The sequence below is a fragment of the Pongo abelii genome, chromosome 12 (assembly GCF_028885655.2).
Source record: "Pongo abelii isolate AG06213 chromosome 12, NHGRI_mPonAbe1-v2.0_pri, whole genome shotgun sequence".
Lineage (NCBI taxonomy): Eukaryota > Metazoa > Chordata > Mammalia > Primates > Hominidae > Pongo > Pongo abelii.
In genome coordinates this window covers 50,314,142-50,329,126 of record NC_071997.2, presented here as the reverse complement: position 1 = coordinate 50,329,126, position 14,985 = coordinate 50,314,142, and the positions used below count along the sequence as shown (strand labels likewise).

General features: G+C 34.8%; 2 long non-coding RNA genes across 2 annotated transcripts in view; one reads left to right on the top strand and one right to left on the bottom strand.

Annotated features, from left to right (window-relative positions):
* Window positions 1-4,126, bottom strand: part of LOC129057662 (uncharacterized) — a 175,371-nt gene extending 171,245 nt beyond the window's left edge. Inside the window, exons 1-3 of the long non-coding RNA XR_008522328.1 lie at window positions 4,064-4,126; window positions 3,088-3,198; window positions 1,530-1,648 (exon numbers count right to left, since the gene is read on the bottom strand). This is a non-coding gene — a long non-coding RNA (uncharacterized LOC129057662). The remainder of the gene's footprint in view (window positions 1-1,529; window positions 1,649-3,087; window positions 3,199-4,063) is intronic.
* An 85-nt stretch (window positions 4,127-4,211) lies between these two features.
* LOC129057661 (uncharacterized) overlaps window positions 4,212-14,985 on the top strand; it is a 28,989-nt gene continuing 18,215 nt past the window's right edge. Inside the window, exons 1-2 of the long non-coding RNA XR_010136213.1 lie at window positions 4,212-4,409; window positions 9,067-9,182. This is a non-coding gene — a long non-coding RNA (uncharacterized LOC129057661). The remainder of the gene's footprint in view (window positions 4,410-9,066; window positions 9,183-14,985) is intronic.

The window sequence follows — 14,985 nt, the reverse complement described above, 5'->3', positions numbered from 1 at the left end:
TGCCCCAGAAGCTGAGTTAAAACTTTCTTATTTGGCTTTTAATGCTATGTCCCCATTCTGCAGTGTCTTCCTTTTGTCTACAATCCAAATTAACTATTTTAGGAAAACTCAAATTCAATATAGTTCATATAGACTTTCCTAACAATTTCATCCACAAAAATCATAAAACCTATTTAATAAAAGCTTCACTGATACTTTTATTAGGTATCAGATATGAGAAAAAGGCAAACAAAACGTTATGACTGCTGGTGTAAGGGATAAACTTGCAAGAAGTGTGAAAGTTGAGATAATGTATTGTTACTAGAATAAAGTAGAAGGTCAGATACATTTTATGTTCAATGAAGGTAAGTATCTATGCCTGCTTTATTTAGCCTTTATCAGCAATGCCTACATAGTGTCTGGCAGAGAGCAGTGGTTGAAATAAACTCATTTTGATTTAAATTTTTTAAAAATCTGTTGGTAAGAACGGGATTGATGCTGATGAATTTGAATTTAATACCAAAGGACAGATTTTGGGCCATGAAAGGCAGAAATAGGGAAGGACATGTCACAAAGATGGACACTCAAAATAGTTGAATGTGCGACCCTATGTGGTTTTGAATGACGGCTACGGCAAAAAATATTTGAGCTGAACAGCTAGAGATGAGACTGCACAAGGTGTCCAGGGTCGGTTGAGGAAGAGACTTATGTTTTAGTTTTAGGGGGTTACTTTTATCCCGAAAGTATGAGGAATAGCTGAAATGTTTAAAGTAGTAAAAAAAAATGGAAAAAAAATTCAGGTGAGAAAACTCTATAGTAATTGTATCAGCCTGCTCAAGCTGCTCTAACAAAATACCATAGACTAGGTGACTGAAACAGGCTACTTTTCAAAATCTGGAGGACGGGAAGTCTAAGATCAAGGTGCCTGATGATTTAGTTCTTGGTGAGGGTCCTCTTCCTGGGTTTCAGATGACTACATTTTCACTGTGTCCTCACATGGCTGAAAAAGGAAGATCTGGTGTCTCTTCCTCTTCTTAAAAGACCCCATCATGAGCCCCACCCTCATGACCTCATCTAAACCTAATTACCTCCCAAAAGTTTTACCCTCTAATACCATCACATTGGGGGTTAGAGACTCAACATGTGCATTTTTGGAAAGACATAAATAACAGTCCATAACCGAGATTTTTTTATACTGCTTTAGGTTAAAATTTATAAAGGCCTAAACATAAAAAGAATGATAAACGATATAGACTTAAAAAAAGTGGGTGACTGATCATGTATAAGTTTTTGTAAGGTTTCTGCCTGACTTGTTAATGCTGTTAACATTTACCAAGGGAGATCATACTATGGAATTCTGCATTTTGTTTTTTGGGGATAAGAATCCTTGTAAAGGCCAGGCACAGTGGCTCATGCCTGTAATCCCAGCACTTTGGGAGGTCGAGGCAGGTGGATCACTTGAGGTCAGGAGTTTGAGATCAGCCTGACTAACATGGTGAAACCCCATCTCCAATAAAAATACAAAATTAGCCAGGCATGGTGGTGCATACCTGTAATCCCAGCTACTTGGAAGGCTGAGGTAGGAGAATTGCTTGAATCCAGGAGGCAGAGGTTGCAGTGAGCCAAGATCGCACCTTTGCACTCCAACCTGGGCAACAAGAGCGAAATTCTGTCTCAAAAAAAGAAAACAAGAATCCTTGTAAATATGAGTTTAGCTGTAAAGTTTAAGCTTCCTGTGGAACACAGAGATATGTAGTACAATTTACTATTTTTCTAATCACTTAGTGAACAACTGTGGATCTTAGGCTTACACTCACCTTCTTACTCAAACTTGTTTCAGAATACTATCCATTTTATGATAGTATGTATTGACTTCTCAAGAAGTGTGAAAATTTCTTAAAGGAAGGGAAAACATGTTATACTTGGTTTCTGCGTTTCTTGTAAGCTATTAGAACAGGAAAATCAATATATTCTCAGAAATATATATTGAGTTGTGGAAGCCTGAGTCTTGAATGTAAATGTAATAAGATATTCATTGGTCACATTTGTGCAATGCTTTGTGGTTATAAAGTACCTTCAATATTTAGAATCCAATCTTTGCAACAATCTCATGTGTTAGGCAGATCAGGTATTATTTCCTTATTTCAACAGAAAAAAGTAGTAGGCATTGAACATTTTAAGGTTTTATACCAGGTTAGAGAGGCATAGCAAAATCATAATACCATGTCTTCTGCCTCCCATGTAGCTCGTGCCTCATTAGGATTCTTGAAATCTATTTCCTCCATCCCTTGACCCCACTCAGATGCTCTTCCCTGCATCTAGTGTCATTTCAAGTCCTGTTACTTCCAATTAATTTATATGCTTGCACCTAAACTAAGATTCAAACCCCTAAGGGTAAAACTGATTTTTGAGGGCAGGACCTTCACAACTTATATTAAAAAATTATAAAAATGATTTTATTTTTGGAGTTTTGTTTTTATTCCTCCCTTGAATGGAAGCCTGAGAGGAAACTTCATTTCTTGAGAGAAGTAGAAAAATGGTATTTTGTCTGTCCAAGACAGTTGTACCTTGACTTAACCTATTGGTTCCCATCTAAAAAACAGTACAGATGCTAGGTTGACTTTTTTTCTTCTTCTTTTTGGCCAACAGCACAGAACCTGTTTTCCCATAACTTCCCCAAATCTGCATGTTATTAACCTTTTAAATTCTTAATTTTATTTTGTTGACTTCTTCCCCAACCTCCCTCCCCCACCCCGTGTTACTAGGTATTTCCAAATGCATCCAGGGTAAATTCACAAGCATGATTGTGTAACACTAGCCATTAGAGATTTTTCCTGGGCAGCATCACTCATTTTACCATTAAATATGCGAAGGCCCAGAGGGACAAAATAACTTGCCCCAATCCAGTTAAAGCAACACAGCCGACATCATATGAACTGTTGCAATAACATCTCCAAACATTCTGATAAAATAAATTGGGGGTGCAATATTGAGATGCACAGAAGTGTGAGGCAAAACTTTATAAAAGAGAAAGAAAAAGAAAACAGTAACTTTTGACCGTCCCTTATGTTAAAATCATATTATTTCCCCCACCTAGATTGAGCTCACCCAGCTCTCCGTAATCAGTCTACTCCTTCAACAGCCTTCACATATGTGATGGTTTGGCAACACAGTCACAGTCTCCATTATAGTAGAAACGCTTGTCTCTTTGTTGTTCATCTAAATAAACATTTGTTTTAAACTGTTTGTTCTTATTGGTCAGGCAGACAGTATTACATTTCTTTAAATAGTTTACTCAGATATAACTACAGACATTCACAAGTTCTTCACATGCAGCTATCTGACATTCTTTAAACAAATGAATAGAGAACATCTGCATAAATTGTCTCATTGTTTTCCACTTCAAGAGCAGTCCCTTTTCTTTGCAACACATTTACTTAGATGTCTCCATTTTCTCATCTTTTTGAGTTTTTTTCTATTTTAATATATTCATCCTATTATACTTTCTAAGATTTCCTGATCCAGTGACAATTTTTATATCCACAATTTATATAACTCATTTATTGGAATATGCTTACACAAGAAAACTTACTAGAACAATACCTGACTCTGAACTAGATAAGACAATTAGGGATTGTTATCTGGCTGTTTCCAAAGTGAGCGAGTAAATGAGTCAAGAGGAACCTAGGGGAGATGTCTTGGATACAAACATCAGAAAATATTTCCATCAGAAGCTTGATTGATGACATGCTTTATAAGGTGATTGATTTTATTGATGGGAGAAGGTAAGAATTTGATAAAGGTAAAACAAGTCAATTGTAAAAAAAGGAAAGTTGAGGTTCTTCTTCAAAGACTTTCCTCCCCGTCTAATTAGGAATAAATAGTAACTTCTCATAGAAGCAAAATTTATTCAAACACCTGTGCTAACATTCTTAAATATCTGCTAGCCATGATAAAGAAGTCAATGTACTTTATGTTCTTAGCTCCCACCTTAGCCTAAATATTTGCCCTGGCATGCTTATACTGGTCCAAGCAAGCTTTAGGTCATAGCCTGTTCCTCTTCCTTATTTAAAAGTGTGTTTACCTTTCTCAGCATTCCACAAGTTGCTTCCTCCTTCCTTTGTTCTCATCTACCTTTGCCTCTTTTAAAAGGTTCTAAGTTGCTAGCCAATCGAGACAAATACAGAATGTGAGGTTCCGTTCCAGCCAATGGAAACTGGACACAGCAGTAGGGTACATGCGTCAGGTTATAAATGACCCTGTCTCCTCCTTTGTTCAGTGTACTCTCGTGGCAAAACTGCTGGCAAGTGTACCCTTTCTGCAAGAGGTAAAAATTGCTTTACTAAATTAAATTTATGTTCAAGTGCTATTTCTTTACGGCACTAAGGAACAAGCATTTCAAACACAATGAATGAGAAAAAATAAACATGGTAAGTATGAACAATTATTAATTCTCAGAAACTTAAAAAAATGATAAAATAATACAGAATGTAAGAAACAAAAAAATTTACAATTTCTAAAAAAATAAAAAGAAAAGGGAAAGGACTCTAGACTACTATAGAACCCAACAGTGGGTTTTCCAGTTTTTGTCTCTGTATTATGTGTACTCTGTATTTTGGTATCTTTATGTGAACTTAAATGTAAATAGTATAAGCTAAAACAAATTTTTTATACACGTAGACGAGAGAAGGATTTCCAGAACCAACAGCTAGAAACAAGTTTCAAAAATTGTGGCTATTGAATGATCTTCAGGAGAAGAGAAAAGATAATGATCTACACATTCATGTATATATTGCAAGTTTTATTTTCCCTAAGTTGACATTAGAAAGGCACCTTAAGGTTACCTGTAGGTTAATTACTATATTTCATTAATTTTGCCACTTAATTGATTATAAGACTCATCACTAATTCATGTACGATTATGAACAAAAAAGTTTTTATAAATTTAATCATAAATATGGCTGCTTTGTTTCTGAACCCTCCTGCATAATCAAACATTTCATTTAAAAAATGACTCAGTGTAATCTTTCTGATACCATTTTAAAAAGCAATTAAACTTAGTATATATAGTAACAATGCAGCACACAGAACAATTGCAATGAAAAAAATAGCAATTGTCAAGTCTGTGAACATGAAGGCAATGAAAACAACTTTATGGCTCCTGATTGGCTGACAAAGATTGTAAGACATCAATAAGATAAAAATCCATTTTATGTTTGATATTTGAAACAATGTGAATCTTAAAAAAAATCAGTGAAATACAGTACATCATATTTTACTTGCAGCCCACTGCCATCTTCAGGACTTACTCCTTCCAGTTAAAAATGTTGGTCCAAAGAAAAGAGGAAAAAAAAAAAAAAAAAAAAGAATAGATTGTATTTATGCTGTGTTGTCAGTCAGACAACACACATCTATAAAGTATAGGAACACCTAAATTCAACTGCTTGTGGAATTTAATTGCAGAATAGTTCCTGTTTTATGCATTGCTCCCAGACCCAAATTGTCATCTTTACTGTTTATATTTGATAGAGGGAAAGTTTGTCAGGTATTGGCAAGCTACAGCACCTTTTCCTCTACTTGTTTCTGTATAGTTGGAGAGCTTTGAATTATTTTTATACTTTTAAATGCTGGAAAAGGTAAAATAAGAAAATTGGATGTGAAAAAAAATTTTAAATTTTAGTGTCCATAAATAAAGCTTTATTAGACTGAGCATAATGGTACATGCCTATAATCCCAGCTACTTGGGAGCCTGAGGCACAAGAATTGCTTGAACCTGGAAGCTGAAGGTTCTAGTGGGCCAAGATTGAGAGACTGAGCCAATTTATCCAGTCTGGGTGACAGACCGAGACCTCGCCTCAAAAAAAAAAAAAAAAAAAGGGGGGGAGGGAAGAAAAGCTTTATTAAAACCAAGCCCCACCTATGTATTTACTTATTGTCTGTCCGCTTTAGCACTATAACAGCAGCATTTAGTTGCTGCCATAAAGAGCATATATGGCCTGTAAAACAGAATCTTTTCCAGAACAAGTTTTTGTATACCTGCTCTACGTAAGTTTCTCATGACCTCTGTTTATTTGATGCAAATTATATTACAACAGATGACAGTTTGGAATTTTAGTAATTTTCTGTTTTCTAGTTAATGAAGTATCCTCCCTTCAAAGTTTTACTTGTGTTCAATTTTGCTAATTTCAGTATATTGAAATATGCCAATGTGCTCTTTTTCTTGAATCTTTCTTGGAACTCATACTTGTAATTTTCTAAATAGACTAGAATTACCATAATCACCTCTTCTTTGACCCATGAGATATTTAGAAGAGCTTTCCATCTTTCTGGGTATTTCAGATGTGTTTTTTTTTTTGGGGGGGCCTTTTCTTCTGTTGTTTTTGATCTTGCATATTCTGCCCTGAACTCAGAAAATGTGTTGTGTATAATTTCTAACCCTGTAAAAATGATATATAATCCTTTTTTGAAAACCAATGAGAAATTTTAAAAAGAATGTACATTTTTAGCCATGTACAGAGTTTCAATATATGTCATTTAGAAACCTTAAAATAGATTCATATTCATTATATTATATATATGATTACCAAATACTTTTATTCTTATTTTTTGCATAATTCATCTGTCAAAAGTGGAGGGTGCTGTCTTAACACTTCTGACTAAACTCATTTTAATAGAGGTTTAGATACATAAATGATTTTTAAAATTCATTCAGCAAATATTTCAGGAGCACCTAGTCTCTACCCCTTAAATAATATAGAATACCTGCTGCTATGAAGTGCTCATGATGGGAAGTATTTTACGGAAACCAAAAGAAAGTGAAACAAACTCTTTATATACTATATAGTTTTATTTCAATTCATGCAAGGGCTGTGAAGGAGACATAGGGTACTTTAGATGTGCAATAATGGAGTTTACCTGGAAAGTCAGAACATTTTTTCCTTTTTGTTTTTGTGTTAGGTGCTATATAACCTACGGTTTCCTAGGACTTGTGTGTTGAGGAAAAGATGGTGGCAGAATGAGAATTACAGGCCAAGGAAAAGCAAAAGTGTGAAGGCCTTGAGCAAGGAGGAGCATGAAACTTCAGAAATGAAAGGAAGTAAAGAGGGTTGGAGTGGAGAGAAAAAGGACAGAATGACAGATAGCACACAAGGCTAATTCTCTGCCTGGAAGACAGGCTAAGGATTCTGGATTGTTTCCCAAGAACAAGTGAACAGTTTTAACAATATGATCCATTTTTCCCCCTATTTCAAATAAATCCGTGTGCAATGTGCAGGATGGTTTGGAGAAGACAGGCAAGACTGGATGTCAGAAGAATATTCAGGGGCTAAAGCTCTACTACCATTTATAAATGAAGGGAGTTATTCTCATTTAAGTCTCTGAAATTGAGATGTACCTACTTAAAAATTAATATTGTTATCCCTTTTATTTTTAACAAATTTGCAAAGATTATGACAGAAGTATAGTGTGGCTGATTCCTTTTTACTTCTAGCTTCACAGGTTGCCTGTCCTTGCTCATTCCTGGGTATAGGCCAAGCTAACCATAGGAGGAATTTATAGTTTAACTTTGAAGCAAGGATGACAACAGTCTCTTCCTAAAACTAACCCCCTCCTTGAGGGACTGACATCACCTTTGCAAAACTAATTAAAACCACATAATTAGGATTATGGAAAGGGCTAAATTCTGCTAAGATGTAGGCATAGTTTCTATAATCCCTTACTAGCCATGAGTCATGTGGCCTGAGGTCACAAGATTTGTGACTTCACCAATTGCTCCTCTATATAAAATCACTATTGTAGAACATAATATTGACATTTTAATTTGTTTTTCTTACTTTGCTTTCTGGTAACTGACCCCACCTAGACCCATGACTCATGACTCAACTGGTCCTGTGGCCACCCCACCCAGAGGTGGACTAAGCACAAGAGGACCCTTTCTCACACCTCTATGATTTCACACTAAACCAATCAGCAGTACCCATTCTCTAGGTCCCTGCCCACTAAATTATTAAAACTTTAGCCTCTGAGTTCTCGGGGAGGTAGATTTGAACAATAACAAAGTCTAATGCTTACACTTGGTCAGGCTTGCATTAATTAAACTCTTTCTCTACTGCAATACTGTGGTCTCAGTGAATTGGTTTTATCTGTGCACCAGGCAGGAAAAATCTGTTGGGCAATTACAGATCCCTAATGAGTTTACCCTGAATTTTCTATTTTTCTATGCTTCCAGATAAGTCATGATTTCCTTAAAAAGCATATCGTTGATGAGTGTATACTTTTATGTAAAAAACTTTGTGTTATCTCATCTTGTGTTGTTGCACATAACTGCTGTTTTCCTCTATATGAATCGACCTTATTTATTCTGCTAATAATGGACTACCAACCCACTGAGCCTAATCATAAAAAATACCTCAGTAACCATAATCATTCGTACCCTTGAAAGGAGCTGTGTGAGATTTTCTTTGCAGTATATATCCAGAATCAAATTTCAGTTACATAGTCTGTTTGTATATCTCCTGACTGCCTATCATGGCCTACTTTCCATGAGAAATGGATGAGAGTTTTTATATTCTCACAGCTCACCAACACTTCATATTATTTAGTTTTTAATTTTTATAATATATTGAATTGATAACTTTAAATAGAAGTTGTATATTTTTCAAACATACCTAAAAATACAAAGACTAAAACTGGCCTCCTGCAGAAAATAGTTACTTATGCTTGCTTTATTTAAATTTTTAAACTTATTACGCTAAAATGTTTAATTCAAATCTCAGAGTACTAGTTTTTCATTGCTTGTGTGAAATATTACCACAAATTTAGAGGCTTAAACTAGCAAAGATTTATTACCTTATAATTCTGGAGGTCAGAATTATAAGTCAAAATGAGTCTCCCACAGATAAAAATCAAGGTGTTGACCGGACTATATCATATCAACCTGACACTGCATGTTTACCTCTTTTACATTTAAAGGACCTTGTGATTACATTGGGCCCATCCAAATAACCCAGAATAATCTTTTTATTTTAAAGTGACCTTATTAGCAACCTTAATTTCACATGTAGCCTTAATTATCCTTTTTCATTGTAGCGCAACATATTCACAGTTGAGAAAGGGACATTTAGGATACAGACAACTTTGGAGGGCCATTATTCTGCCTGCCACAGAGATATCATCCATATGTGACTCATCTCTAAAAATTAAAGGTATGTTATGTACCCACAGTACCAGCAATTTTTTTAAAATCGTGATCCAAATAAGATCTACCTACTGTTGTTTAGTTATGTCCATGAGTAATTTTTAATGTATATAAGGCTTATCATGTCTACTTTTTCTCATGCAATTGATTTGCTGAAAATATCCAGTCTACCCTTACAGAATATCTCACTTTATGAGTTGTTTTTCTCCTGTTTCCTCATGTTGAGATTTAAGATACTCTTTTTGTTTTTAATCTCAAGCTAGAGCTAAAAGCCAAAGGCGATTCAAGATTAATGTATCTGAGAAAAATATTCATCAGATGATCCAATACATTTCACATTATATCATATTAGGAGACTCATAACATATTCTTGCTCCATTGTGTTGAAGTAAGGTTTTGCCATTTCTTTATATGGTTGAAATTTGCCCACTAACAACAGCCATTTTATCACCTCCACCTTGCCACCGCTAGAAATGTTGTTGGATTTCTAATGCATGATCCATCCACCTATTATCCAAGTGTTTTCCCCACTACCACATTTAATGACTCCTAGACAATTTCCTTTTCTTAATTTGGTCTTATCTGAACTATATTTTTATAAGTCTTGTTTGAAATTTTTGGTTGGCAGATGATGTCCTTGGCAGTATCCCAGTACTGATATAGAATCTCATACATGTATTTACATATATGAGAATACACACACACATACACTTTTACCATTTTGAGAGAGGATGACTAAGTTGATTAGAAGTTTTTCTGTAATGATTTGTAAAGAGAAATGACAGTACTTGTGATTTTAGTAGATAATGATTCAGAGAATATAGTAAAAAGGCAGTATTAGTAAATCTTAAATATATGTGAATCTGTTTAATTCACACGTAACATTCACATGCTTTTTAAAATTCATGTTATACTAGACATTTTAATATTCTAAAAATATTTGATGCCTACATGGATTTATGAACTCCTTGCAACAACTGATGGCCCCTGCTCTTCAGAAGACTATAAACTTCAGAGTAGAGAACATGGCTTTAAGGAATATGACTTCCAATTTGGAATTTCAGTGGGACTTATTATCTGAATTAATTTTAATCTCTAGGCTATGGAAGTACAATTGAAAATTTGCACATTAATATTTAAGTGATTCATAAAATGAACTCCTTTTTCAGCAACTAAATACCTGGAGGTGTAAAATATTTACTATATTTTTTCAAATTATCCATGTTGTACCCATAAAGGACTATATTTTCAAAAAGGATTCATTTCATTATTCAATAAGTGTTTTACTCGTCTTTGACTATATATCTCTTATTGTTATATGTTAGGGATACAGTTGTGAGGAAATAGATATTGTTATATTGTTCTTGAATATAGAACTTCTAGTTAATTCTATGAAATTGATTTTCTATACATTAGCCAGGGTAAGATAGGAATAATTTTGGCATTAAGGGAAATTATGTTATTTGGAATAGTTTTAGAGAGCCTGCATATTACTTTTGACCATTATCTGTGAGTAACAGACACCAGTAAATGAATAGTAGCTTAAATTTTACAAAATGTTTATTTTTTGTCATCTGGAGGTAATCAGTCAGTCCAGTTGCTGGTGTGGCTCCCTACCACCTAAAGAACCAACAGTTAGTCTTTTTCAGCTTAAACACTTGAACCCATGGTTGAATCCTATCAGTATGATCAAGGGATATACAATGGGAATTAGTTACTATATAATTCTGGAAAGAGCTGGGAAGTAAATGTCTAGGAGAGAGTTGAGAGACCATAGAAAAAGTAGGTAGAAAAGCCTATGAAAAACCTTGTTTCTGTGTAGCCACTGTCTTTGTGGGTCTATTGCCAAACTTCTGAGAGGGCCTAGAGCTGCTGCTGGTTAATTGGGGTGGGGTTTGAGAAGGTAGACACATAGAAGAGGGGAGTGGGACAGGAACCCACTGGCACCTCTGCATCTGCCTGTTACAGCAAGTGACCCTGGTGACCATCCAAGAATAAGAGCTGCTGCCTAAGTGCCCTCCCTCAAATGTATTGTCAATTCTTTTGGACAACTCTAACCCAGAACCATGCAGAAAAGATGATTCTGGGAAACTAAACCGAATTAACGTAATATAAAAAAATCAGAGGTAGAAAAACCTAGTCAGGTCCTCAAAAGCAAAACACAGGGCAGAGAATATTCATTTGGATGCTAAAAAGTCACTTAAACAGTTGGTCTGTGTAGGTTCACTATTGTGAGAAAACTTGGGAAAATAAGATTAAGGTAAATTGTCAAAACTATCGTGAAACTAGCAAAAAGGAGAGTATTTTAAATATGTAGGTAAAATGTAAAGAAAATGTTGAGTATCATGATAATATTAGGAATCAATTTATAAAATTTAGCTAGTGACCTCTGGGTTCCTTTTCCCTTTTAATCTTCATTTTAAATTATTGAAAAAACTGAATTCAGAACTATTTTGCCTTTTTTAGATGCATATACTATCTGGATGAGTTTAGGGAATGAGAACTGAAGAGTGTATTGGCCAGTGATGGAGTACGTGTTCCTAAGGCATTTGGCAAATGCTTTGAGGGAAATTACTTTGTTCTTATTCAGACAGATACCATCATGTTCTCCCTAAATAAAATGCCTATAACAAGTCATTTGTGTGTGAAGAAAAGGGATTGTCAGTATTGAATAGGAAGCAAACATTTTCAAGATTTATTAAGATAATGGTTAAACTGTGAAGAGACACACATTGGCTCAGTATTTTCCTGGTAGCTCAGATGAATTTTGCATGCAGAGACCCAATTGGCTGTACTCATATCTATCCAAGAACACCATGCAATTAGGAAAATGCCTACAGCTCCTAGGAGAGGATGGATGGGAGCTTGCCATCCAGAAACTAGGTTTATAAAAAGCAGGTTCTCTCACTGGGTATGCCTTTGAAAGGAAATACCCTCCAGTAAAGCCTCCTTCCTTTCCACAGTCATCTGGCACTATTTCATACTGCAGTTTCTGAAGAATATCCTACAGAGTAGGCAGCAACAAAATAGACACAGTCTCTACCTGTGGACATTAAGAAAAATATAAAATTTCAACATTACTAAGTTTTGTGGCAGAAACTTCTAGTTTTCCAAAAATGTCATATACCCTTCCTCAATAGAAAAATAGCCCCAGATTTGATAGCTGGGCACATGTCTGCCTGAATACTACGTTTTTCAGCTTCCCTTAGAGCCGGATGCGGTCATCCAAGTAAGTTCTGCTAACAAGAGGAAATCAGAAGTGGTCAGGGCAATTTTCAATGTGCCCTTTGAGGAAAGGGTGTTCCCTTTTCATTTCACTTTCTAGTCAGGTGCAAATACGGGTATCTTATACTAGGAGGTTACATTAGGAATGGATACTAATTATACAGCTACAGTCATGTGTCATAACAATGTTTTGTTGGTGATGGATTATTTTTTCTATGTATAGATATATTTAGATACACAGATACTGGCCACTGTGTTAGAATTCCCTACAGTATTCAGTACAGTAACATGCTGTACAAGTATGTAGCCTAGGAAAAATAGGTTAGGTCATATAGCCTAGGCATATAGTAGGCTATACCATCTAGGTATGGGTAAATAAATTCTCTTATGCTGGCACAATGATGAAATTCCCCTAACAATGCCTTTCTCAGAAGGTATTTCCAGCTTTAAGAAATGCATAACTATAATCAGCTAAAAAGAGCCTAGATTTCTGTGGCAGATGACTGCAACTGTTACCACTGCACCCATCAATAAGTGCAATCTACTTTCCACTCTCTTGAGTGTGAGCTGGTCTTAGAGCTTCCTTTAACCAAGACAATGTGGTGGAGGTGACTCTAACTTCCAACATCAAGCTGTAAAAGACTTGCAACTTTCAGCTTCAGCCCTTCTGCAAAAATCCTCTTGGAAATGTAGTTGTCATGTAAAAATCTTATTACCTGGAGATCACTATTCTTTTAGAGAGCCCAAGATAAACATGTTAGAGGCAACATAGAAAGAGAGATGACCAGCAAACCCCTAGCTGCTTGAGCTACACACGAGGCACAAAACATGTGAGTGCGAAATATCCCTGGGACATTCTACCCCTAGCATATACCATGAGGAGCAGAACCACTAACAAACTGTATCTAGTCCAGGACAAAGAATTATAAAAAATAATAGAATTGTTGTGGCTTTAAGCCACTAAATGTTGGAGTGGTTTGTTACGCAGATAATAGATACTGTCTATTCTGTACTCTACTCATCTGATAGAACTCCAGTTTCCTCTTTAAACACTACTCAGGGCAGTTCTGCCTAAATCACAGTTTGACTACAGTATTCATTAAGTTACATGAGATATTCAATACTTAATTATAAGATAAACTTTGCTCAATTGTAGGCTAATATAAGTTTTCTGAGCACATTTGGGGTAGACTAGGCTAAGCTATGATTTTTGGTATGACTTAAATATTTAAGTCAAAAATACATTTAGTATTCCTAAATGTAAGCTAGGTGTCCATTTAAGTGTAAACTATAAGCTAAATGTGTGGCTTATAATTTTAATTTGAAAACATTTTAAAGATTGTATTGGGAATTTTAGAGAGATGTTTTTACTGTTAATGATTTCACTGTTTTGACTAAATTCACATTTAATTAGTAAGAAGCAAATATATAGATCACATAAATCTTTTTAATAGTTCTGACATGGTCTATAGAAATGGCCAAAATATAATATTCTGCTATGTCCAAAAGCTTGAAAATTATCTGTTTTATCTTTGTATGTTTGATGAAAGTCACACAAGTATAATTATTGCTATTGCTGTTCTTTTAGTTTCTGTTATCACATTTTTTCCATCTTATAAATTCTTTTCTATATTCCTTTGAGTTTTGTGGTGCTTTGATAACTCTGTCCCATTCTAAGCACAGTCTCTTAGCGCATGGAACTTTCCCGTCTACCCCATGGAGAAGCAAGAATATTAAGGCATTGACAGCAATTTCCTGCCTAGCTCTATGGGAGGTATGAAAGCATCACATATGGAGAAAAGAACCATATATCAAGTTAACATTCAACAATGTATCATGGTAAAAGGCAACCAGCATCTGCAAGGAAGGAATATCCAGTCCTTTTATAAGATGACATAATATAATAGTTAATGGCCCCAAACCTTTAAAATTCTATCTCTGATTCTAAATCCCGTCCTACCTCTTCTTTATTGAATAAAAAATTCCAAGCCAATTATTCAAATAACATTTAAGATTCAATGGCTATATGAAATATTTCCTATGTAACATTACTGAATAATATTTCTCTTTGTGTAGACTTTGCCTATCCTTGTGACTCAGTTAATGATAAACTTATCATAAAGTCCTCACTGATCATGATAACCCCATTTATTTTCCTTCCTATCAACTCCTAGAGATATTATTCATTAATCACTTGGAAATGACTTCATACTGCCTTGATATGTATTTTTTAACCTATTTTAAGCTTATGTCCTCAACTAGACTTTGAACTTATTTATTAGAAGTATTAAGTTAAATCTTTGTTTTATACCACAGAATCTAAGATAGTTTCATATAGTTATAAATTAATAGATTTTCTATTTGACAAAAATATAGAGCTCAAGTAAAAAAAGAAAACAAGAAGTAACCCTGAATAGTTAACTTGGAGATAAAACTCAGCTTGAAGAAAAATAATAACAATGTTTGTTGAGCACATACTATGAACGGAAGTAATTTGCACAGTATTTTACATAGTTTTTTCATTCAGCTACTTCAATATTTGCTTACTTGAAATAAACTCTTGGTATTCAAAATAGCCTTGAATC